Genomic DNA, 25,170 nt, shown 5'->3' with positions numbered 1-25,170 from the left:
GGAGGCCGTGGGGCAGGGGAGAGGCTGAGCTTCATAAGGGGCTTGCGTGCCCACGCCTCTCTGGAGCTGGAGAGGAGGATGGGGGCGGGGTGGGGGACTCGGTGCCAGAGGCTGGGCGGGAGCAGTGGGAAAGCCCTAAGGAGCTTTTCTTCTCCGATATGAGGAAAACACAGGCAGATGGTCTTTTTCTGAGAACACCCATTGAAAGCAGCTCCTTTGCCCTGCTGGCTGGAGATCGACCTTTAGACCCTTGTTTATGCTCAGCCAGGACTCTGGTCCAACCCCGGGCGGGCCTGGCATCCCAAACCACAGAGTTCCCGGAAGACATGTGATTAAGGGCCTGCGTGCCTCACAGGAAGCCTCAGATTGCAAACACATGTCCGAAACGCTGACTCGGAGTGAACGGACCGCATCTCCAAGTTGGTGTTGGGGGAGGCGATGTGTGCTGGGGAGGGGCGGGGACTGGCCCTTTGAATGTGGGCCCGGCTCGGCTCATGGCTGATCGGAGCCTCCGGCTTCAGAGGGATTCAGGCTGAATGAGGTTTCTTCTGTAAATTAGCCTGATGGTAATTTCTTTCCTGTCTTTTCTTACCGAGAGTGAAATATCCTGGGACGTTTGTCTTGACCCTGCGTGTGGCTGTTGGTTCTCTCTCTTAGTCATCTGCAGGGCCCCCTCTAGTCTCTGCTTCTAACACCCACCACACCCTAGGGACTTCCCGACTCAACGGATCTGTTGATTGCCCCCTAGAGCAGTTTTTAAAAATTAAACCTTTTATTTTGAGCTCATGGTCGATTCATGTACTAAGAAGAATATATGTTCCCCTCCAACCCCTTACCCAGTTTCCCCATGGTCACATCTTGCAAACCTAGTCAGGGGAGTTCCCTGGCGGCACAGAGGGTTAAGGACCTGGTGTTGTCACTGCTGCAGCTCTGGTCACTGCTGTGGCATGGATTCCATCCCTGGTTTGGGAACTTGTGCAGGCCAGTGGCTACAGTTCCAATTAGACTCCTAGCCTGGGAACCTCAATATGCCACGGGAGTGGCCCTAGAAAAGGCAGAAAGACAAAAAACCCCCAAAAAACAAAACAAAAAAAACCTTCATTTTGTTGTGCAGCCATCACATCCTTCCACTGAAAGCCATTCATTCAGACCCATCATGGTTCACTCCCAGGTGGCTTTGCACCTTGTTGGAGCTCAGGGAAGAGGAGGTGATGGCTGTTGAGTAGGTAGCCAACAGTGTCAACCACTGGAGGGGAGGAAGCATCCATCACAGCTGGATCCAGAGGGGCCATCATCTCTCCCGGGGTCTCCAAATCGAGTGGGACTTGTTTTTTCTGCCAGCAGCTACCTCTAAGCCTCTCCACCAACCTTGGCCACATGGGGAGAGACTGAGTGGGAGGGGGAAGCAATCTCACTTCTTTTGTTTTCTGGGCTCTTCTTCCATCAGTGACAAATCTTAGGATGGAAGGATCATCAAGAGCATGCAAATTTCTTTACAGGTGGGACCCTGAGACCTTGAATGGTATGGATTTGCTCTGGGTGAGCCAGTGAATGACCAAGCCAGGGCCCGTTCAGCTGAACACTCCATCTATCCCAATTATTAGTTTTTCTTGTATTTCTCATCTCTCTGTGACACCTAATATTTATTGGGTGCTTACTATGAGACACAGCGTGCTCATGGATTTATATCTTTTTTTTTCCCATTTAATCTCTAGGTGACTTTATGAGGTAGATACTCTTATTATTCCCATTTTACAGATTAGGAAATTGAGGCTTAGGAGGATGAAGGACATTGCCTGAAATCTGATTCCAGAGTTAGCACGATGGGTCCACCAGGCCACCCTCTCATAAAATAATCCTTTGTCATCTTCCGCTCTCATTTATTCTGGGTGGATTAGCAAGACATTCTCCCAAAGCCGGGCAGCTCTTTTTGGATTGTCTCTGCAACCGCACGGTCTCCCTACCAGTTGCAGGGAATGTAGAGGGAAGATGAATAAATTTATTCTAGTTTTGTATGACTGAGAAGGGGTAAGGGATGAAAAGCATGATTCAGCCATATTATTTTGCTTTTTCTAAAAGGAAAACTCCTCATTAAAACAACAGTTTAACTATTAGGGTATGCCTTAATTATAACCTAGGGTTTACAGTTTTTAAGAAAAGATATGATTAGGACAAAATTAAAATATGGCAGTGAGTATAAGTTGTCTTACTCAAGTATTGTTTTCAATTACTCCTGTATCTAAGCTTTGGCTTTCTTTACTCTTTTATATTTCTCAATGATTCTGGGCATTGTAAAGCTATTTTGCTTGTGCAAGTCTTGCAGGAACCAAAACCAGCCACCAGCAGCTTTGATGAAGACACATTCTTTTTTTTTTTTTTTTGTCTTTTTGCCATTTATTGAGCTGCTCCAGTGGCATATGGAGGTTCCCAGGCTAGGGGGTCGAATCTGAGCTGTTGCTGCCGTCCTACACCAGAGCCACAGCAACGTGGGATCTGAGCCGTGTCTGCAACCCACACCACAGCTCATGGCAACACCAGATCCTTAACCCACTGAGCAAGGCCGGTGATTGGACCCGCAACCTCATGGTTCCTAGTTGGATTCATTAACCACTGAGCCACGATGGGAACTCCGAAGACACATTCTTAAGGAGGCAGTTCCCCAGGGCATTTCTGCTTTGCCTGTACTGAGAGTTATTTATGACTAACCTCTCCATTCCTTTGTCTGCTTTTTCATCCATCCATCCATCCATCCATCCATCCATCTGTCCATCCCTCCACTAAGTTATTCTTTCATTCAACAATGATTTATTGAATGCATACTTATAATAACCCTACTATTTTTACATTTTTAGAATTCATGTGACTCATCATTTCCTTTCTTTTTTTCTTTCTTTTTTCTTTTTGCTCTTTAGGGCCACACCTGAGGCATTGGAGGTTTCCAGGCTAGGGGTCTAATCGGAGCTACAACTGCCAGCCTAAACCACAGCCACAGCAATGCCAGATCCGAGCCATGTTTGCAAACTACACCACAGCTCACAGCAAGGCCAGATCCTTAACCCACTGATCAAGGCCAGGAATCGATCCCACAACCTTATGGTTCCTAGTCGGATTCATTTCCACTGCGCCGTGATGGGAACTCCTTGTCTAGTTTCTTGATGAAGTGTTTTTTCCTTCGATAGGTTACAAACCCTTCAAGCAGGGACAAGAGAGGGTCTTAGGGCTCTTTCTGGGCCAAGTGCTTGACACAGAGGAAGGTATTCAGTCAGTGTTTGTGGAATTGTATCATCCATCCAACAGTACCTACCTCCTCAGGCCTCCTAAAACAGGCATTCCTTTTCCCCCTTTAAGTTTCATAGGACAGTTAAGAAGCACAGAGAGACAATAATTTCATCAGAGGCTGAAAGAGGATGCAAAAAGAGAAAAATAAACCAGGACAGAGTTCATACGAATAATCAGAGAATGTCACTACCACGATTGCAGCGACATGCACGGATTTATTGCAGCCCCTGAGAGGAATCTGATGGCTTCATTACATGTCTCATCTGTACCATCCTCTCAGCATCTCACTTTTCATTGGTACTCCCCGTACGGATCCGATGTCTCTCCTGCTTTATGGATGGGAAACTGAGCTTCTGAATGGCCTGGGGCTGAGCCATCTCACAGGGTGAGGGAACGGTGATGTAGGGTAAAATAGGCATTGTTAGATTTCAATAGATTCAATCGAATCAAGACGTAATCTTCACCAGCATATCATGGTTACTATTCGCGAAGCTCTTATCAAGTGCCAAGATCTTTATATGCACTAGCCTTTCCCCAAAATCTTTATTTTGAAGAAGTTCCAAACCTACAAAAAGTAGTAGGAATATATCATGAAACATCTAATTGCTTGATTTCTTATAACTGGTTTCCTAAAATTTCATTTTTGCTTTCCCCATTCCCCCCATATATATAATATACCAGCATACATCTCTACAGAACGAGGGCATTCTTCTAATTGTAATTAAAATACAGTCCTCACACAGAGGAAATAGAACATTGAAACAATTCCATGATCTATTATATTGTCATTATTCAAATTTTTCTAATAATAATCCTCTCCCCTTCCCCCTTCCCTCCCTCCTTCCCTACCTTCCTCCTTCCCTTTTTTTTTCTTTCTTTCCTTCCTTCCTCCCATCCAGGATCTAACCAAGGATTGCCCATTGCATTAATTTTTCATTCTTCATTCGTTTCCTTTAACGTAGAACAGTTTCTCAGCCCTTCTCCTCCTTTCACTGTGAGGAATCCAAGCTAGTTATTTTGCAACATGTCCCTCCGTTTTAAATTTGTTTGATGTTCCCTGGTGGAAAGATCCGGGGTAAATACTGTTGGCAAGAATAATTGCACAAATGATGCCGTGTGTTTCTGAGTTCCTCCCATCGGGGGGCGTACAATGTCAGTTTGTCCCGTCAGTGGTGATGTTATGATCGCTTGGCTGAGGCGGTGTTTGCCTGATTTCCACGGGGCGGAGATGCCATTTAATTAATCCGTAAGCTGCACGGTGCTACTGTGAGGCTGTGTGGATGTCCCCTCATCAGTCTTTCACCCCAGGGGTTGCAGCAATCATTGGTGATCATTGCACATTGTCTTCTAAAACTCGCATAAAAAGCTTGTGAAGTAGGTACGGTTTCCCATATTTTTGCCGAGGGAACTGCGTCTTAGAAAAATAAAAAGACTTGCTCAAGGCCCCACAGCTGGTAAGGGGCAGAGCTGGGCTTTCAACCCAGGCCTGGCTCCCTCCAATGTCTCTGCTCTTACTACTCCCTGCACTGTTCTATTTGGAGATAAAGATCTCATCCCTTTTGCTCCAGGCAAGACAAGAAAAAGGGATATTTAAGATCATGTAAGACACAATTTATTTCAACTCTGACTCTCTTTCTTCTTATTCCCTAAGCACCTTTTTTTTTTTTTTTCCCCTGCTAAAACCTGATGCCACTTAGTTCACCGTTCTCTGACTATTACTTTGAACGTGGTGAATAAATATGCTTTTCCCCAGTGGCCTCAGGACCAGGGGGCTCTTCTTTGATCTCATGGTGCCCAGGATTGAGTGCTTGCCAGGGCCGTACTGTGGCTGCCACATTACATATGGTAACAGTCCATCCGAGTGGAGGAAGACTGTTGCATAAACCCACAGATGTCATTACAGGGGGCTTCTCTGTGGGTGGCAGTGCAGGTGGGAAATGCAGTCCAACCACCATGATATTAATGCTAAGCACTAGCTCATCTGGTGTCTTGGGACCCATAAGGGAACTTGCAAGGTCCTGGGGATGGGGGGAGGTATTTTACTATTAGTGTTAAATGTGCCAGTTAAGAATTGGATTCAGGAGTACCCTTCGTGGCTCAGAGGTTAACGAACCCGACTAGGATCCATGAGGATGTGGGTTCAATCCCTGACCCCGCTCAGTGGGTTAAGGATCCGGCATTGCTGTGAGCGGTGGTGTAGGTTGCAGACTTGGCTCAGATCCCGTGTTGTTGTGGCTGTGGTGTAGGCCGGCAGCTGCAGCTCTTATTCGACCCCTAGCCTGGGAACTTCCACATGCCTCGAGAGCGGCCACACTAAAAAAAAAAAAAAAAAAAAGACAAAAAAGAATTAGATTCAAAAACTGTAACTGGGGGTCCCTGGTGGCCTCAAGGTTAAGGATCTGGAGTCGCCGCTGCTGTGGCTCAGGTGTGATCCCTGGTTTGGGAACTTCTGCATGCTGTGGGCACAGACAAGAAAAAATCGTAACGTATTAAAACCAGAAGAGATCACCCAGCCCTACTCCCTTCTTTTGTAGATGGAGAAACTGAGTCCTAGAATGGTAAGTGGACTGTCCAAGGTCACAGCTGGTGACCCACAGATCTGGGGCTGGGACTAGGGACCCCATGCACACGATGCTGCACAATCACTAGGGTTCCGCTGTATCTCACCCTTGACCGTGTCAAGCACCCCCCAGCCCGGCCGGCCCTTGGTCCTTCTGTTGCCCTTTTCCATCCTTTCCCTTCTTGGATTTGTCCTTTGGGAGGCGTTTGCTTGTCCTTTCCTTCCTTCGTTTGCCAGTTCGTTTATTCCTAACCAAAGTGTATTATCCTCCTGCCGTGTGCCTGATACAAGGGGCAGCGAGCAAAGAAAAGCAGCGTCAGCCTTGACGGAGGGCCCAGCTTAGGTTGGGGAGGGGATGCATTGCAACAACCACAATGTTAAGTGCTCAGCACCAGAGAAACGGCTCATTTGGTGCTCCTGGGACACCGAAAAGGCAAGGTGGCCTTGACCTCACTTGGAATCTGGGTGTGTGCTGGGGAAGATGTGACTGCAAAGGAAAGAGAAGAAAATCGGGAAAGAAAAGCAAGGCCAGGCAGAGCTTGGTAGATGTGCCACGAGAGGCTACTGGAAGGGCCTGAGATACGCATCCTATCACAACTCAGGAGTGATGGATGTGGCTTGTGGCTGCATGGGCCACGGGCCACGGGCCACGAACAGCCCAGAGCTGATTCCTGGCTTGGCTCTGTTCAGAGGTTCAGACAGCAGCTACAGCGTCCTCCGTGGCTGCCCAGTGCCAGAGCTGTTTGTGCTCACAGGCGTCGGGGAGGGAGTGGGGGGAGGAAGGGACACATTGCCCTGAGGTCACTAATTGCAGCTCCAGCTGCGGGAGGCCCTGTGCTCCTCCTGCCGCCCGCCCGCTGCGCTGCGTAATGGACACTTAGGTGTGGGATCCAAACGAAACCCGAGCCTTATTCTGCACACGGGAATAATCACATCACAGGCTGGAAGGAAGGGATCTGGTGCTGATGAGACCAAGGCATACAGAGGCAGCGAAAAGTTTGGGCTGCTCTTTTGTTGCTGTTGTTCCTGGTGCTGACCAATTGCGCAATGCAGGCCCGTTAGGAAGCGGCTGCTTGGCTCTCGGTGAGCGGATGTAATGAGGTTCCACTCTAGGCGGGACCTCTCAAGCGAGCCCCTCCTTCCTTAACAGCAGTCGGCAGCAACCTCGACACCTACGTGACATTGCCCAATGCCAGACCGTTTTACTGTATTTACCTGGATGAGCTACTAAAGCCTCAGTCACCCAAGTAATTAGGTATCACTCAGATTCCTGTTTCACACAGGAAGAAACCAAAGCTCAGAGAGGGTAAGTGACTAGTCCAAAGTCACACAGCTAATAGGGCAGTCAGAACTGAATCAGGCACAAGGATTTCTGAGCCTACACTGTCATCCACTAGGCCACCTTGCCGCTTGGTCTCAGGAGGCCGCGACTTGGGCAGGGGTTCCTGTTGTGATGGGCAACTATGCTGCTGGTTAACTTTGTTGTTCATTGGATGTTAAATTTCAGGAGGCCCGTCTTGTTCACCACCAGGCCCCCTCTGTCTAGCACCGTCCCTGGCACACAGTAGATGTTTAATGCATCTTTTGGGCTGAATGAATAGCAATGGCTCAGGCCATATAGGCTATTTTATTTTATTTAATTTATTTTTTGATTTTAGGGCTGCACCCATGGCATATGGATTTCCCGGGCTAGGGGTCGAATTCAAGCTGCAGCTGCCGGCCCACACCACAGCCACCGTGATAGTCATGTGGGATCCAAGCCACATCTACCACCTACACCACAGCTTGTGGCAATGCCAGATCCTTAACCCAAAAGGGAGGCCAGGGATTGAACCAGCATCCTCACAGATACTAATCGGGGTCACAACAGGAACTCCCGCATAGGCTATTTTATATTTTGTTGATAATACTAGTGGGAGAAGACAGTGAAGCCAGGTCAGATGTGTATTTCTCAGTGATGTGGGGGTCTCTGGGCCCGGGGGGGGGGTTGGGCTCTGGGGAGATTTACCAGGGACACTCATTTCTTTGCCCTCCCCCTCCTCTCCTATAATGTGCTCCCATTCTCTGATTAATTTATTCAGCAGATACTTAAAGAACCTATTTAATAGGTATAATAATAGGAATACTCATTATGTGCCAGAAACCATTCCAGGCAGAGCAGTGGACAAGAGAGATAAAAATTCCTTCCCACATGGAGCTTGCAATTGCCTGGAGGAGACAGACAGTGAACAATATGTAAGCAAAATACTCGGTGTACACATTGGAATAAATGCTTAGGAAGGAGGCTACACAGTGACGTGGAGAGAGCGAAGGAGTGTAGATACCTAACCAGTGAAGGCCTCGCTGAGAAGGTGACAATGACAAAAGCCTGAAGGAAAGAAGGAAGCAGGCTGTGCCAATACCACAGAGGCAGACGGAATGGCAGGGGCAAAGGTCCTGGGGCAAAGCCAGGTTGGAAGTTAGAGAAACAGTGGGGAGGTCAGAGGTCACTGGAAGGTGAAGGGCTTGTGATGGACAGAGAGTGCAGAGAAGTAAGCAGAGCCAGGCTGTGTCAGGTGTCAAGGTCAGAGTGATGAGCCTGGGAAACACCAACCCAGGGCATGGGGACAAAAGAAGAATGTACTCTGACTTTCTGTGTTGTTCCAGGATGTGGCCATATGCATATTTACCTCCCCTCTGGACTCCGAGCTTCTCAAAGCTGTGACCTTATGTGCAATCCCAATGCCAAGCTCAGTGCCTGGCATGCAGCAGATACGCAGCATGTTTCATACATGCATCAGATGAAAAAATCACATGCAAGACACAAAACAATATGAAACAAGAGGAAGGACAAAATAGGCTCTGAATCAAGGAATGAAGGAGGTTTTAGGCATCGTTTGATCCAGGCCTGGAAGAATGAGAAGGCTTTCTGGGTATAGAGTGCATTAGGCTGGACAAGGAGTAGGAGCAAAGGTTTGGAGGCATGAAGGTGCAGGGCCGATTGAGAAAACACCAAACAGACCAGGTGTTTTGGGAGCGTGGGGTGTGAGAAGGGATGCGGGGGCCAGACCTGTGGTGACCTGCGTGCGTGCTAATGAGCTTGGGTCTTCTACCGCGGGCAATGGGGAGCCATGGTAGGCGTTACGGATGCATGCATTCATTTTAGAGGCCAGTTTCAATCCATCAGGTTTGCGCCATTAGCTCAGCCATGACTCCCAGCCACAGCGCCTCAGGCCATGTGCCAAGGATGGTGCAGGGGTGGATGAGGCCTCTGGTGACCACAGAGCAGTACTGGGATTGTGCAGGCTCTGTGTCTAGACGCTACCCTGGGTGGAAGGGAATGGTCTGTGGAGCCCGCTGACATTGCACAACAAAGGATTTAGCAGTTGACTCAGCTGTGCTCCAAGAGCGCCTGGTCCAACTTGGGACCAGCTATGATATCATTATGCTGTTTCCCAACCATCTGCATCAGGCAAAACAAACCAGCTCCAGGTTCCTGGGCTCCTTGGATCCTGTGCTGGGGGCTGTGGAGAGTCCCGTGGCCCGCTCTGCCCAGTGCAGGGGTTGCTCTCCTATTATCCAGTCCCAAAGATAGGGACCGGTCACAGGGACATAGGCACTCCTTCTAGAAGGCAGCTGTCTGCGAGGTCAGGCCCTGACCTCTCATATGTGGTGGGAGGTCGGTGGGGGGGCACTGGCAGTGGACCACTGACCTCCTGGGAGGGCCTCTGAGATGGAGATGGGAGCCTAGGCGGAGCTGGGAGTTGTCACCATCCTTCGGTGGGGAGCATGGTCCCAGGCTGGGGCCCCAGGCTCCCACCTTCCTGCGCTGGCTCTGCCCTGCTGTCAGGCCATCCCAGCATGTTACCCTCTTACTCCAGCTTGGGTCTCTGCCGGTTGAGGGAAGGACCCCTGGCCTCCCCAGGACACTCAGCATCATGCTTGTGTAGGGCAGGCTTGACATACCTCCCCTGGCTAGTAGTTTAGGGGAGTGGGGGAGGAAACGTCTATCAGCAATGCCCAGTTTCGTTTCAAGGGCATTCAGGGAAGGAAACCCAGTGCCCCCTGCTGAGAAAGAGCCGGTTCATCCATAATTCTGTAGATGCCACGTGCAAAAGGCCATGTCGGGAGCAGAGCTGCATGAGATGACATAGTTGGTTGTGTTCAGTCAAGGTCAAAGCTGGACTTGCAGGTGGGGATAACCTCCCCCTCCCTCTCCTGGGAGCTCCCCTGACCATCCAGGCTCGTGGTCACAGGGCCCTCATCGTGGAGTCAGACTGTGACAGCTGGCCAGAAGGGCTTGAGCTGGACACGGGCTGAGGTGGGTGTGTGAGTCGGACTGAGGGTGGATCTTGACTGTTCTCCACGCCCAGATAGAAAGGGTGGTTTTGGTTTCCACTCTTCTCAAGGTTTAATGGGTGACTGTGTGAGGACGATTGTCAATATCCATTAAAGGCTTTAAAATAGCTCCTAACCTTTGACCTAAGAATCCCCACACCAAGGAATGTCTCCAAAGAAATTAGAGATACCACAAGGATTTAAGGTAAGGATGCTTATCTTAGTAGTATTTGCAATAGTAAAAAATGACAGCCATTAAAAACTGCTGTTTTAGAATATTTGAAGACATGAGGGCATATTTACAATTTTCCAATGTTAAAAATTATGAAATATTTTAGATAAAAAATTACAGCAAATACAACAAATGTCCATATATCCCCAGCCAAATTTAACAAATGTTAACAATTTTGCCATATTTATATAAGTTTTTAAGAAATAAAATGTTACAGGGAGTTCCCGTCATGGTGCAGTAGAAACGAATCTGACGAGGAACCATGAGGTTGCAGGTTTGATCCCTGGCCTCACTCAGTGGGTTAAGGATCCGGCCTTGCTATGAACTGTGGTGTAGGTTGCAGATACAGCTTGGATCCTGCGTTGCTGTGGCTGTGATGTAGGCTGGCAGCTGTAGTTCTGATTTGACCTCTAGCCTGGGAGCCTCCAAATGCTGCTGGTGAGGATCTCAAAAAAAAAAAATAAATAAATAAATAAATAAAATTAAAAAAAGCAGATAAAAAAGGGTTACAGATACAGATTTTAAAAATCCTCCCTTCCCCACCTCCCCAGAAAAATCTATTTTTCTGAAACTGATCTTTGCCATTCCAGAAATTATACTTTTTCTCTTCATGCACATATATGATATGTATCCATAAAATATAGCGTCTTTAAAAATTACAAAAATTTAACCTCTTGTAATGTGCTGTTTTCATGCAATGTAATTTTCATAATTTATCCATTTGGATGTACAGAGATGAGGTTTTTTTAGTTGCTCTACATAGTATTCAACGAGACAAATTTAATACAATTTTTTCACTGGGTTATAGCAGCTCAATGAGTTGTCTCTAAAGGAAAGTATTCAGCTACCATCCAGGTCAAATGATGGGTTCTCACTGTGGCTCGGCTGTAACGAACCCAACTAGTAACTCATGACACAGGTTCGATCCTTGGTCTCACTCACTGGATTAAGGATCTGGTGTTGCCATGAGCCACAGTGTAGCTCGCAGATGTGGCTTGGATCCTGCCTTGTTGTGGCCGTGGTGTGTAGACCAGCAGCTGCAGCTCTGATTCAATCCCTAGCCTGGAACGTCCATGTGTTGCGGGTGTGGCCATAAGAAGAAAGAAAAAAAAAAAAAAAAAACAAACAGAGAAGAAATGACATTGCTGTTGTCCCAAAAATTCTCCCTCGAGCTCCTTTTCAACTAAAGTGCTCTTTTCCTCCCCGAAAGTAGCCACTGTCTTAATTTCTAATAACATCATTTTGTTTGTTTTTCAAAATTACATGAAAGGAAACAAGGTGTTCTAGCTTTGCTGATGAGCTCATTTGTTAATGATGTTATTCAGATCTTCTCTTTTCGCACTGATTTTGGGGTTTATTACCAGCTATTGAGAGAGAGGTATGAAACACTCTCACTATGAATGTTTGTTGTATTTCCTTTAGTCTGTCAGGTTCTGCTTTAAATTTTTTTGGTTGTTTTTTTTGCTTTTTAGGGTCACACTTGCGGCATATGGAGGTTCCCAGGCTAGGGGTCTAATCAGAGCTGTAGCCGCCCGCCTACGCCAGAGCCACAGCAACTTGGGGTCCGAGCCCCGTCTGTGACCCACACCACAGCTCACGGCAATGCCAGATCCTTAACCCACTGAGCAAGGCCAGGGATCAAACCCGCAAACTTGTGGTTCCTAGTCGATTTGTTTCCACTGCACCACGACGGGAACTCCTGCTTTAAAATTTTAATGTTATTGCCTAGAGATTTACTAACATTCTAGTGAATTGACCCCTTATGATTAATCTTTATCAAACAATATTTTTCCTCCAAGTCTACTTTCCCTGTTATGAGAATAGCTACACTAGCTTTCATTTAGTTAATGTTTGTGTGTTTTTTCTACCCTTTCCTTTTCATCCTATCTCCCTACTTATATTTACAGGAGTGTCTCCTGTAAGCCCCACATAGTTGGATTTTAAAAATAAAAGTCTTTAATAAAGTTAGTACATTTATATTTACATTACATCTATATTTGGTATTCTGTCTATTTGTATGTAATACAATTGCTAACATATTTGGATTCATAGGTGCCATTTGCTGTATTTGTTTTCTTTTTTTTTTTTGCTATTTCTTGGGCCGCTCCAGCGGCATATGGAGGTTCCCAGGCTAGGGGTTGAATCGGAGCTGTAGCCACCGGCCTACACCAGAGCCAGAGCAACGCAGGATCCGAGCCGCGTCTGCAACCTACACCACAGCTCACGGCAACGCCGGATCGTTAACCCACTGAGCAAGGGCAGGGATTGAACCCGCAACCTCATGGTTCCTAGTCAGATTCGTTAACCACTGCACCACCACGGGAACTCCTGTATTTGTTTTCTATGTGACCCGTTTTGTATTCCTCATTCTTTCCCTTAAGGCTCTCTTTTTTGAGTAAGTCAATATTTTGATTATTTCATTTTTTCTCTGTACTACCTGGAGAGTTATATATTCTTTTACTGTTCTTTTAGTGATTATTCTAGGAAATGGGCATCCTTGCCTTACAGTCTTACACAGACTGCTATTTCCCCCACTTTCCTAATGATGCTAGACCTGATAGTACTTGATCTCCTTTACTCTTTCCTACCTTTTGGGTCATTGCCTTCATGTGTTTTAATTCTACATATTCTTTAAACCCATATAGTGTTTACACTATTCTTTTTTGAAAAGTCAATATTTATTTATATTTTCCCACATTTTCACCTTTTCTGTTGTTCTTCTTTTCTTACACTTCTGTATTTCCGTCTGGAAGCCTCTTTCTTTTGCCTAAATAAATTTCTCTCATATTTCTTTTAAGGCCAGTTTGATGGTAACACGTTCTCTGTTTTTGTTTTTATGAAACATCTTTATATTGCCTTCAGTTTTGAGGAAAAAGTTTTGGCTTGTGTGGAGGTTAGGTTGGCAGTTATTTCATCGCAGCGTTTTTTTTTTTTGTTTTGTTTTGTTTTTTTGTTTTTGTTTTTGTCTTTGTCTTTTTGCCATTTCTTGGGCCGCTCCCACGGCATATGGAGGTTCCCAGGCTAGGGGTCTAATCGGAGCTGTAGCCACCAGCCTACGCCAGAGCCACAGCAACGAGGGATCCGAGCCGCATCTGCAACCTACACCACAGTTCATGGCAACGCCGGATCATTAACCCACTGAGCAAGGGCAGGGATTGAACCCACAACCTCATGGTTCCTAGTTGGATTCGTTAACCACTGCGCCACGACGGGAACTCCTCATTGCAGCGTTTTTTGAAGCCAGCCTTCCATTGTTTGTGGCTTCCATCATTTCTGTGGGAAGTCATACCAAAGTCTTATTGCTGTTCTTTTGAAGGTAATTTGTCAGCTTTTCTCTGAATGCTTTGAGGTTTTTTTTTTTTCTCTTTTGTTGTTCAGTAGTTTTCCTGTGTTGCACCTAGAAGTGATTTTATTTACCTTGTTTCATTGTGCTTTGCTTTATTGCACTTTGCAGATGTTGTGCTTTTACAAATTGAAAGTTTGTGGCAAATCTGTGTCCAGCCCGTTTATTGGCTCCATTTTCCCAACAGCATTGGCTTACTTCATGTCTCTGGGTCACATGTTGGTAATTTTTGCAATATTGATTATTATTCATTATTATTATATCTGTGATCGTGTTATTTGAGGTTACTCTTACAGAAAGATTATGACTTTCTGAAAGCTCCGATGATGGTTAGCATTTTTTAGCGATAGGTATTATTAAATTAAGATTCGTACATTTTTTAGGCATACTACAATTGCATGCTTGATAGATTGCAGTATAGTGTGAACATAACTTTTATATGTACCGGGAAACGAAAAAAATTGTGTGGCTTGCTTTTTGTGATATTTGCTTCATTGTGGTAGTCTGAAGCCAAATCTACAGTGTCTCTGAGGTCTGCCTGAACTTGTACTTTTTGGGATTTACATATCTCCTTGACTCTATGAAGTGATGTCCTTTAATAGTTCTTGGCCAGTATAGTTTCAATTTTTTTTTTCTTTTTTCTTCCTGGGACTTCATTTTCATACATGTTGAATCTTCTAACTATAACTCTCAGTGTTTTATGCTCTTTTGCATATTTTCCATTTGAACATTATCTTGTTTGGCATATATTTGTTTACTGCTGCATTTTAAAGTTCATTACCTCAATCTTCTCCTATGTCTAAATTGCTGTTAAAACGTTTGATGAGTTCTTCATGTCAGACATTGAGTCCATAATTTCAGATATTGCATTTTTCTTCTTTATTTAATCCACACCCACAGCATGCAGAAGTTGCTGGGCCAGGGAATGATGTATTTTTCAATACAATATTTAATACCATGAATTTCTATTTGATTCTTTTACAAAATAGATTCTATTTCTCAATTGAACTTCTTTTTTTTTTTTTCTCGCTTTTTAAGGCTGCACCTGTATCCTGGGCTAGGTGTCAAATTGGAGCTACGGGCCTATCCCACAGTCACAGCAACATGGGATCCAAGCCACAGCTCATAGCAATGCTAGATCCTTAACCCACTGAATGAGGCCAGGAATCTAATCTGTATCCTCATGGATGCTAGCTGAGTTTGTAACCTGCTGAGCCACAATGGGAACTCCCACAATTGAAATTCTTTATCCTTTCATTTATTTTCACCATCTCCCCCACTGTTTTCCTTAAAGATACTAATCATACTTATTTTATGGTCCTCGTTTGTTAACTTCAAAACTAACTATAGGTCTGTTTCTCTCATTTGGTGCTTTGTTGTTTGTTTGTTGTTTTTTATCTTTTTAGGGCACCCACAGCTTATGGAGGTTTCCAGGCTAGGAGTCAAATTGGAGCTGTAGCTGCTGGCCTATACCACAGTTCACAGCAATGCTGGATCCTTAACCCACTGAGTGAGGCCAGGGATCAAACCTGCATCCTCATGGATAGTAGTTGGGTTTGTTACCCCATAGCCACAACAAGAACTCCTCATTTGTTTTTATTCATAGTTTGGGCCCTGATGGTCCTATTTCTTGGCATGCCTTGTATTTTTTAAAACTGATTTTCGGCTATTATGTGTAACATATTTTAGAGGTGCCAGAAGTTGTCTGCAACATTAGAGAGCGTTTGTCCTCTCCTCCCCCGGGTGGGTAGTGGGGAAGCTGAAGACCTTGGTCCCTTCAGGTTTCCCATGGAGTCTCTGGAATGTTCGCTGGGGCCTTTTTTCCCTGGCAGATCCCAAATGCTTACCTCTGTCTCCTCTGCACCACAAAATGACCAGAAATTGCCTACTTGGAGTTCCAGCCTCCTGCCAAATGCAGTTACAGAACCTGGAAAAAATATTGAGGTAAAAACCAGGCATATTTTTGAGGTATTGAGGCAAAAATAAAGCATATTTTTGAGGCTTCTCCAGCCTCCAGTTTTTTTTTTTTTTTTTTTTTTTTTGGTTTTTTAGGGCCAAACCCACAGCATATGGAGGTTCCCAGGCTAGGTGTTGAACTGGAGCTACAGCTGCTGGCCTACGCCAGAGCCATAGCAATGCCAGACCTGAGCCGTGTCTGTAGCCTACTCCACAGCACAGAGCAATGCCGGATCCTTAACCCACTGAGTGAGGCCAGGGATCGAACCTGCAACCTCATGGTTCCTAGTCGGATTCCTTTCCACTGCACCATGACAGGAACTCCAAGCCTCCAGTGTTTGTCACTTAAACCCCGTGAGACTTCTGAAGCTCTGACAGTTTCTCGGTCCCCTGGCTGTGACCCACTACCTGGACAAAGCATCCTCAGCCTTTTTCCTGCTGCAGGATTGACACAGACCTCCAAGGAGTGGTGGCGGTGGGCCGTCAGCTTCCTCAGTGGTCTCCCCTCCCTGGAATTGCACCCTGTTGTGTCCTCGCTGGCCCACAAGATCTCCGAAGCTTGAAAACAAGGTGTTTGTGTTTTATCTGCTTTTCACATTTCACTCTAGGGGGCTTGGTCTGCACAGCTCTGCCATCCCACTTGGCACAAAACATCCTCCAGGCCTAATTGCCCAATATTGTGCTTTGCAAAAATGATAGAGATAATTTGAGGTTCTGGGTGAGGTTATATTCCGCCAGAGAGGAGGCCAGCTTGTGGCTGGCTGCTAGCTAGGTCAGGTTGATTCCATCAGGAATGGACATAATTCAAAACTGAGCCTTAGTCTTTAGTCTGATTTATTCTTGTGACCAGACCACAGCCCTTTGGGGGTGTTTGCCAGGGCCCCTCCCCCAAGTGGACCCAGAGCTGCATTCTGGGTAAACCGGCCCCACCAGACTGTGGGAAGCTCATGTGTTGCTCAGCCTCTTAGTCAATGCCTTGCTTATGGAATCTGGCTACGGCTTTGAGGGGTAGAGAGACACCCAATTCTGGGTTTATTTCCCTTGGTTTCCTTCCTCTTTTATTTTATTTTAATTATTTTATTTATTTAAAAAAATTTTTGTCTTTTGTCCCTTTAGGGCTGCACCCGCGGCATATGGAGGTTCCCAGGCTAGGGGTCGAATCAGAGCTGTAGCCGCTGGCCTACACCAGAGCCACAGCAACGTGGGATCCGAGCCGCATCTGCAACCTACACCACAGCTCACGGCAACGCCAGATCCTTAACCCACTGAGCAAGGCCAGGGATTGAACCCATGTCCTCATGGATCCTAGTCGGGTTTATTAACCAGTGAGCCACAACGAGAACTCCTCCTTCCTTTATTAGACATGGCACCACAGCGTTTTACTGCCTCCATAATCTTTCAGATGCCTTCAAATGGATCTTTAATTATACGTTGTCCAGCTTTCCTTGTTCCCAGTGGCGTAGCTACCTTGTCAATCAATAATGGAAGTGGAACACTCAACATGTTTTTTTTTCTTTAAAAATTTATTTTATTGAAACGTAGTTGATTTACAATGTTGTGTTAATTTCTGGTGTATAGCGAAGTGATTCAATATACATATAGATATGTAGGTATATGTATATTCTTTTTGTGATTCTTTCCCATTATGGTTTATTCTAGGATATTAAATACAGTTTCCTGTGCTCTCCAGTAGGGCCTTGTTGTTTATCTGTTTTATATACAATAGTTCGCCTCAGCTAATCCCAAAGTCCTAATTTACCCCTCCGCCTCCCCTTTCCCCTTTGGTAACCATAAACCATATGTATTTTTTAAGCGAGAAAGAAAAACAGATTTCAAAACAGTATGTGCTGTACGGTGCTGACGTGGTTAAAAATAAAAGCACGTGCGGGTGGATGAATATGGGTGGAAAGACCGGAGGGCTGCAGGTCACGTTGTCACCGGTGGTTCCCTCTGGATGGTTGGCATCTCGATGACTTTCATGTTGTCTCCGTGCTGTTCTGCACTTTCCAAATTTTCTATAGTCAGTGGGTTCTTTCATATTTATACAAATGCTATTTTTGAGAAAGACAACAGCTGGAAAATAGTAGGCGGATGAAGGAAGAAAGCAGAAGAAGAAGGTGATACCCAACAATGGGAGACTGAGACCCTCGGAACGGTGGCGGGAGGGAGGCGGGCAGTAGAGACCCCTCAGCATCGTGCAGCTGAAGGAAGTGAAGCCATGGGTCTTGCCGTCCAGCTGGTAACAGCGCGGGCCAGGAGCTGGGTCTCTGGGTGAGGTTGCCCTCTTCCCTGCAGAGCTGGCCTCCCATCTGCCTGGTCTCAGTCTGCCCTACTCCTCTGGCGTCATGGGCAGCCCTCTAAATCCCCACCGCCCTCTTCTGGCCATTGGACTCACTATGCCCAAGGATGCTTGAGGCTTTTCTCCTGAGACTCCCTCTTAGAGCCTCTCTCCCGTTGCCTTCTCCTGCCCTCTCCACCTGCTCCTGCGGATTCTCCTCCTAGCCTCACCTTCTGTGGCAGGTAGAGGCTGTGCCTCTCGTTTGGAAAGGATCCTCTAGGTTTTGCATTTTCGTTTGCTAACTGTCAAGTCTTCTTTTTTGTCTTTTAGGCCACACCTGCAGCATATGGAGGTTCCCAGGCTAGGGGTCCAATTGGACCTGTAGCTGCCAGCCTACGCCACAGCCACAGCAATGCCAGATCGGAGGTGCGTCTGCAACCTACACCACAGCTCATGGCCATGCCGGATACTTATCCCACTGAGCGAGGCCAGGGATTGAACCTGCATCCTCATGGATGCTAGTCAGGTTCGCTAACCGCTGAGCCACGATGGGAACGCCTGTCAAGTCTTCTGATTGAGATGCTCAGGACTGGAAGGCAGGGATTGATTGGTCCATAGTCTGGAATCCAACCTGGCAGGCAAGTCAGTGCCCTGTATGGGTGCAGTAAGTCCTTGTGGAGTGGGTGGTGAGCTGTTGGAAGGAATGGGCTTGTGAGAGGCTGGGGCAGATCTGGAAGGAACCCATGAGGGATCTCGATGAACAGCCCGGAGAGGCAGCATGATGCTCATTAGTGGAGCCTGTCAAGGCCTTTCTGCTGGTTGGTCTTTTCTCCCTGGAGCCTGGTGTCAGTTTCAGAAAGATAGAAGAGGACTCCGAGTCTGGAGGGAACATGTATTGAAAGGAGAGCAATTTGTGATGTTTGATGTAAAGACAATTGAAAGAGGAAGCAGTGGATGGGGATTTGGGTCTGGAGAGGTGGGAACGCTCTGCCCCTGCGTTGGTGCCCTTTCTCAGGTCTGGGGTGGGCTGGTCTTGCAGAGGTAAACCCTGTGTGAGAGTTTGGGTGGCAAATGATGGAGAGATAATGTGTGTGGGATCTGGGGAGAGGGGCTACTTACTTCCAGATTTTTCTAGAGGGAGCCTTACCAAGGGCATTGTTGTCATGATCTGAAGCCAGTCTTTCCGATCTTCGACGGCTCCCACTAAGTCCCTGAGCAGAGGAGTGTAACAGAACGGGGATGGGAGCATGCAGGAGAGTCACTGGCCAAGGACGTAATCAGAGATCTCGAGTGCATACATATGGGGTCTCCTTTTTGCAGCACTGAGGTTTACTGGGTGTGGGTGGGAGGATTTGACACCTATCACATTAGAATTACCTGATGCAGCAAAGGCTGGACCATAGCATAGGGATGGGACCAGAGAGGGACTCTGGCCTGTGCCTTGGCCAGGGATGTGGGCAGATTCTGAGAGGCTGTCCTGGGAGGAGTTCACCTTCAGGAAACCCACCGTTAATGCAACCGCAGCTAATTCAAGGCATCACAGAGAAGGCAGGCCATCCAGTGCTCGTGTTCGTGTAATTTACAAGTAAGGACCCTGTGGGTTTCGGAAGTGGCTTTCGAAGGGCCCCCAAAATGTCTCATTTTGACACTATGAATGTCTGGGGAGGGTGGGGGAGAGGTACTAGGGCAGGTACCCTTGAAGTGGAGTAACACAACTTAAACGGGGGTGCCGATCTGACCTCAGCTTGAAACACGACCTGTGCTCAGAAGCCCCGGGGCTGGAAACTTCGCCACTGGGCATCGGTTCCATCACATCCCTCCTTTACTCCAGTGAGGCTTCTGGGACCCTCTTCCCATCCCTGAAGGGGCTTGGAGCAGCATCTGGGAGGAGAGGTGGGGAGGAGACAGACATTTCACCCATGTGACTTCTTTGGCCCTGAGAGTCACCCCAGGTGTGCTCGTCTTCAGAGAGGCCCTGGTAGACACCACCTGCCTGGTTTCAAATGTGGGCGCTGCTGCTTCCACCTGGAGGATTTGGGGCGGGTGATTTAACCTCTCTGTGCTTCGATTTCCCATCTGTAAAATGAGGACCGTGGTGGTATTTACTTCACAGCATTTTGTAGGCGTGTGAAACACTCAGAACGGCTCCTGGCACAGAGCAAGGCTCAGTACCCGTCTCTGTCATTGTTCTCAGCTTTCCAGGTGGTGGCAGCTGCCACTCCACAGGAAGGCGCCTGGGCGAGGCTGCCACAGGAGGCACACGTGTCCGGTCTCTCCACAACTCAACACTCGAAATGACACTCGAAATACTCTTCAGCCCTTGTGATGGGAGAACGAATACGGGGACAGGGGGTAAGTAGTCAGAAGAGGGAAGGAACCTCGAATACACCCTCAGGTCACCGAAGAGGGAAACCAGAGCTAAGTGTTTCTAAGAGAAGCTTCTTGGAACTAAATCTTACACATCGGATTTGGTCATGGGTTAACGGAGGGGGTTGTTGAACCGCACTGCCCTCCTGGCTCCCTGCAACCCTGTGGTGTTGCTGGACATTTTAGAGGCAGTTTCTGCTCAAACAAAAAAAAAAAAAAAACCAAACAAACAAAACAAAACAGGCGATGTGAACTGAGGGGGGCTGAGTAAAATGCTTCTGACAGAGCCGTGCAAACCTTGGTTCCGGTCGTTTCATGACCAGCTTCCAAACGAGTGATAGATGGGCTGGGATTCCAGGCTGGTCCAGCCCTACTGCTGATGAGGCCAGTGATCTAGCCAGTGTCCGGAAGGGCTCGAAATGGATGCTGAACCTGGCATCCTGAAGAGACCTTCCCGCATCCTGTAGCTTCAAGAGGGCTGTGCGCGTGCATGCATGTGTGTGTGTTTGCGTGTGTGGTGTTGCTTTGTCAAGTGTGAATCTAACAACCCTGTCTCTCCCTCCATCGGGTCCTAACTCCTCCTTCCCTCCCCTGCCCTGGTCTTTGTTCAGATGCTGTGCTGGTTCCCTTTGGGGAGGTGCCTGGACAGACCTGGGGAGGCAGTGACTGGTGGCTCTTCTCTCCTCTTGGTGGGGGGGAGCGTGGGGGTGGGTGGGCTCCTAGCTTGAGAGGAAAAGGCTGAGGGTGTACTGGGGGAACAGGTGATGCAGAGATGGTGCTGCGGCGTGGAAGCTGGGGGATGTAAATGTTAGGGGTGGGTAGAAAATGTACCAAGATATTTTGAGGGCTAAATTTGTTCTAGAAGTTAAATGCATAGGATGTGATGAATCAGAAGAACAAGAGCCACTTAAGATTTTTAAAGCCATTGGGTTGCCCAGGCAATACGCAGACGCTTTGTGGACAGCTTGTCCTTAGCTGGAAACATTTACACGGCACGTGACCTCCTCGAACGTGCTCCCATGAAACCCTGGAGTGCTGGCGAGGGCCAGGAGACCAAGACCCGGGAGGACCAGTGGTTTGCTCAAGGTCACAAAACGGGTTTGTTGCAGAGCTGACGGGAGTGTCCAGGTCGCCCTGCACCCTGCGGCTACCTCCAGGGGCTGTCACTTGGCTCTGTCAACTTGCTTTTGATGTCCTGCGCAGGACGCCGAAGCTGCCACAACCTTCAGACCCTCTCACCCTGAGAGACAGGCAGGGGCACGCCCCATGCTGACCAGCCACGAGGCTGTATTTGATCTTCCAGCTTCCAGATCTCCTGTCCAGTTTCACCTGCTGGTTCTGGAGGAGGACAACTTGGACCACCCACGTGCCTGAGCAAATGGCTTTTCTCTCTGCTCCCCTCCCCACTCACCCAAGGTTTAATCCATCGCCGAGACCTTTCAATTCCACGTGTTTAAAATCTCTAATCCCCTATTTCTCCCCGACCCTGCTCCGAACGAACACCTGTCAGTCACATCAGCCCCCCGCTGGCCTCCCCTCCCCCACTCTTCTCTTTCCATCTATTCCATCCATTCTGGTGCCTAAGACTTCACCCCATCTCTCTCCTGCTGGAAATCCTTCCGAGGCGCCCAAAGACCTTATCCCAGGCCTGCCTGCCTCTCCAGACTTGGCCCTGCTTGGTCTTGCACGCTGCCTCCAGCCAGGGTGCACCGCCGTCCCCTCCTCTCCTCGTGCTATGGGTACTTGGCGATGGGGCCGGAAGGAGGCAGAGAGAGGACGGCTCAGATCCTGGGTCCAAGCTGTGGGGAACCTCTTGCCAGCACCAAACTTCCCCCTTCACCTGGAATATTCTCTGCCCACGGAGCCCTGCCATGGGAGGTGGGTGTGGTCTACCAAAGCAAGGCTGCAAACCCAAAGCCATCTCTCTCCAGATAGCCCATCCTGATTCGGTGAGCAGACCACAGTGACTCTTAAGAGCCTGGACATTTCTTTCTGGCCACGTGAGCCAGCTGTTCAATGTGAGAGGCTGTGAGCCTCAGTTTCCTCATCTGGGAAATGGGGCTGACAGCTGTCCTGCTGTGTGGATGACTTTTTTTTTTGGCTGCCCAGCATATGAACCTCCTTTGTATTCTGGGGACTCCTCTGTGTGAGCCCCTGCCTCCTGGCTTGAAGCTGAAAAATGCTCTACGGTCACCGCCCCTGCCCCCGCCCCCCAGCAGTGAAGGAGGTAGGTGTTTCTGCCTCAGTCTTCGGACCTTGAGAACAATGCAGAGATGCAGGGACAGTGGAGTAGCAGTGACAATGACAGTGGAGGCTGTCACCAGGGTGTTCAGCCTAGACTCCCTCTGCAGTGGGAGCTTAGTTCCTGTCTTCCCTGTCTTCTAGAATTGTCTGGGCACAGCACCATCTCCTCCCAGTAAATTCCATCCCTGCTCTTCAGCAGGCCAGCCAGGTCTGTGGATGGAACCAGGAGTTCCGGCTCCAAACCCCACTTCCCTAATAGGCTGATGGGATCAAGCAGGACACTTAGCTGGGCCTGCTTCAGTGAAACTCAGCCCTGTGGCGAGGGGGAGGGGCCCGGGACGGCGGCACGCAGGCCTTAGAGAAAGCTGACATCGTCACAGTCACAGTCACATCGAAGGCAGGCATCCTTGGTGAGGCGGAGCTGTTGTGAACCTGCTCTGTGAGGCCAAGGAAAATGTGAGACGCGCTGCTTATCTCACCAGTTGAGAGCGCTTCCATCCCCTCCTCCCCTGTGCCTTCAGTTCAGCTTAAAAACATCACTTTTCAAAAGGAAACGGAGAGCAGTGTGGGTCCAGTGCAGTAATACCCAGGAGCAGGGATTTATTTCTGCACCGTGTCTCTTGGGTTTGGGTCCAATGTGGCCTTTTAATCTGGCAGCACGCAGGCTGGAAACACAGCCTTGCAGGCCCAGCGGTGGAGCCTTACATGCTGCCTGCCAAGTTTTGGGCTTTCTGGGGGAGGGAGGCAGCCCCTTAGGAACTCGGTCTCAGCCCTCCTCCAGGGTGAGGCCAGCCTGCCGGAGATGTTCCTCGTTAACTCGTTGGCTTCACACCCATCAGCCAAAGGCCTGTGGTTTCCTCTACCCTGCGCAACACTGGGGCACCAGAGCCTGAAACCGGCCCTGGGGACAGAAAAGACACAACATCAAGCCCCCACCCCGAACCCATCTTCCTTAACTGCCACTTTGGGAAAAGAGGCACTTTAAAGGCCCAGTATGTAATTATAGTGTTTTTAAATTTTTTACATTTTGAAAGAGCAAGTTGTCACGCAGACATATGTGAAAGCAGAGCCATTAACCTCACAGAGAATAAAGGGCAACAGCCTGGCAGACCTAGCCCAAGGCTGCTGTAGGGGGCGCTTGCCCATCTCTCTGCTGCTGTCAGCCTCCACTGGGGTGGTGATCCCCCCCTGGGTGGTGCTCCTCCCACGGTGGTGCTCCCACCAGGGCGGTGCTTCCCCAGGGCGGTGCTTCCCAGGGCAATGCTCCCCTGGGGTGTTGCTCCCCCAGGGTGATGCCCCTCTGGGGTTATGCTCCTCTGGGGTGATGCTACCCTGGGGTGGTGCTCCCCGGGGTGGTGCTCCCCTAGGGTGGCGTGGCTGTGTTAGAGTCTGCATGGAGCCTGAAGGCCCTTTGGGATGGATAGTGGGGACATGGGGTCTGCACTGAGGGCTGGAGGTAGTGCATGGCTGCCTGGAGCTATGAGTAGCTCAGAACCAGCTCTCCTTTTAGCTCTTTGGGTTTTGGTTTCCTCACCTGTAAAATGAGGGGGTGAAACGATGTCTGAGCTTTTCCTTATTTCCCCCGAGCCTCTGAGGTGTCAGGCTGCTGGGCTGCTGCTCTGGGGTTTGGGCCAAAGCCGGTCTCTCCTTTATCAGCTGTTACAATAGACAAAAGCCGGTATTCACCCCCCCACCCCAGGTTTATCTAGGTGATAAACCCGAAATTGCATGGGTTTATCTGGGTGATAAACAAGAGAAGCTGGAGCTGCAGGTGCCCATGTCCCACCTGGAAATGAGATGGCTGCGCCTTTGTCAGCTAAGATCAAACTGATGGGAGGAGCTGGGCGAAGTCCTGCCGTCTGTGGATCCCAGATGTCGGCCCACCAAAGGGCAAGGCCAGTGGATTGCTTAAAAAATAAGAGCAGAAACAAAAACCCTAGAAGAGGTTCCCGAAATATTCCATTTTAACCAAATAAGTTTGATTACATGCCGAATACTGTAGAATTTAAAGGAAGTTCGTAGAAAAGTTGACACGGTCCCTTCCAGGCAGAAAGCCAGCTAGTGTGAAGTGTGTTGGTCGAGCCGGACAGACGGCGGCTGTGCATGGGAAGGATGTCCTGGCCGTACTTGCCTGCAAGCTGGTGGTTCAATGTTTAGCTCCATTCTCTCCATCTGCATTAACCACTGGCCCCCCGCCCCTGTCCTTGTCACCACTGTGCAAGCTGAGGAAGAGTGAAAGAAACGGTGTTGTTTGGGGAACCCCTTCCATAGCTGTTGGGGAACCGCGGGCTTGCAGGGAAGGACGTTCAGTCCCCCGAAGGACTTCAGCCTCCCGCCTTATTGAGCTTGTGACCCACTGTCCCCTGTCCCTGCCAAGGGGCAAGGAGCTGGGGTCCGCTGCCCTTCACTTCTGCATCCCCCTTCATCCTGGCCAGCGAGTCCGTCCTTGGAGGGAGCAGAAACCTGACTCCTGTCACCTCTCTAAGGGTCACAGGAATCAGCTCTCTTCGCCAGGACAGCTACCTCTGCCCAGTTCCCCCAACCCCCCAAATCAGGCTCACTCTTCCCTCTCTTGTCTGAGTATCCAACTGGAC

General features: G+C 48.5%; 1 long non-coding RNA gene across 1 annotated transcript in view; it reads left to right on the top strand.

Moving 5' to 3' along the window:
* Positions 1-25,170, top strand: part of LOC102161833 — a 79,455-nt gene that overhangs the window by 234 nt on the left and 54,051 nt on the right. The window contains exon 2 of the long non-coding RNA XR_002344135.1: positions 20,160-20,317. This is a non-coding gene — a long non-coding RNA (uncharacterized LOC102161833). The remainder of the gene's footprint in view (positions 1-20,159; positions 20,318-25,170) is intronic.

The sequence above is a fragment of the Sus scrofa genome, chromosome 5 (assembly GCF_000003025.6).
Source record: "Sus scrofa isolate TJ Tabasco breed Duroc chromosome 5, Sscrofa11.1, whole genome shotgun sequence".
Classification (NCBI taxonomy): Eukaryota; Metazoa; Chordata; class Mammalia; order Artiodactyla; family Suidae; genus Sus; species Sus scrofa.
Note: the sequence above shows the minus strand (reverse complement) of the source record. Positions and strands in the feature narration are given on the sequence as shown.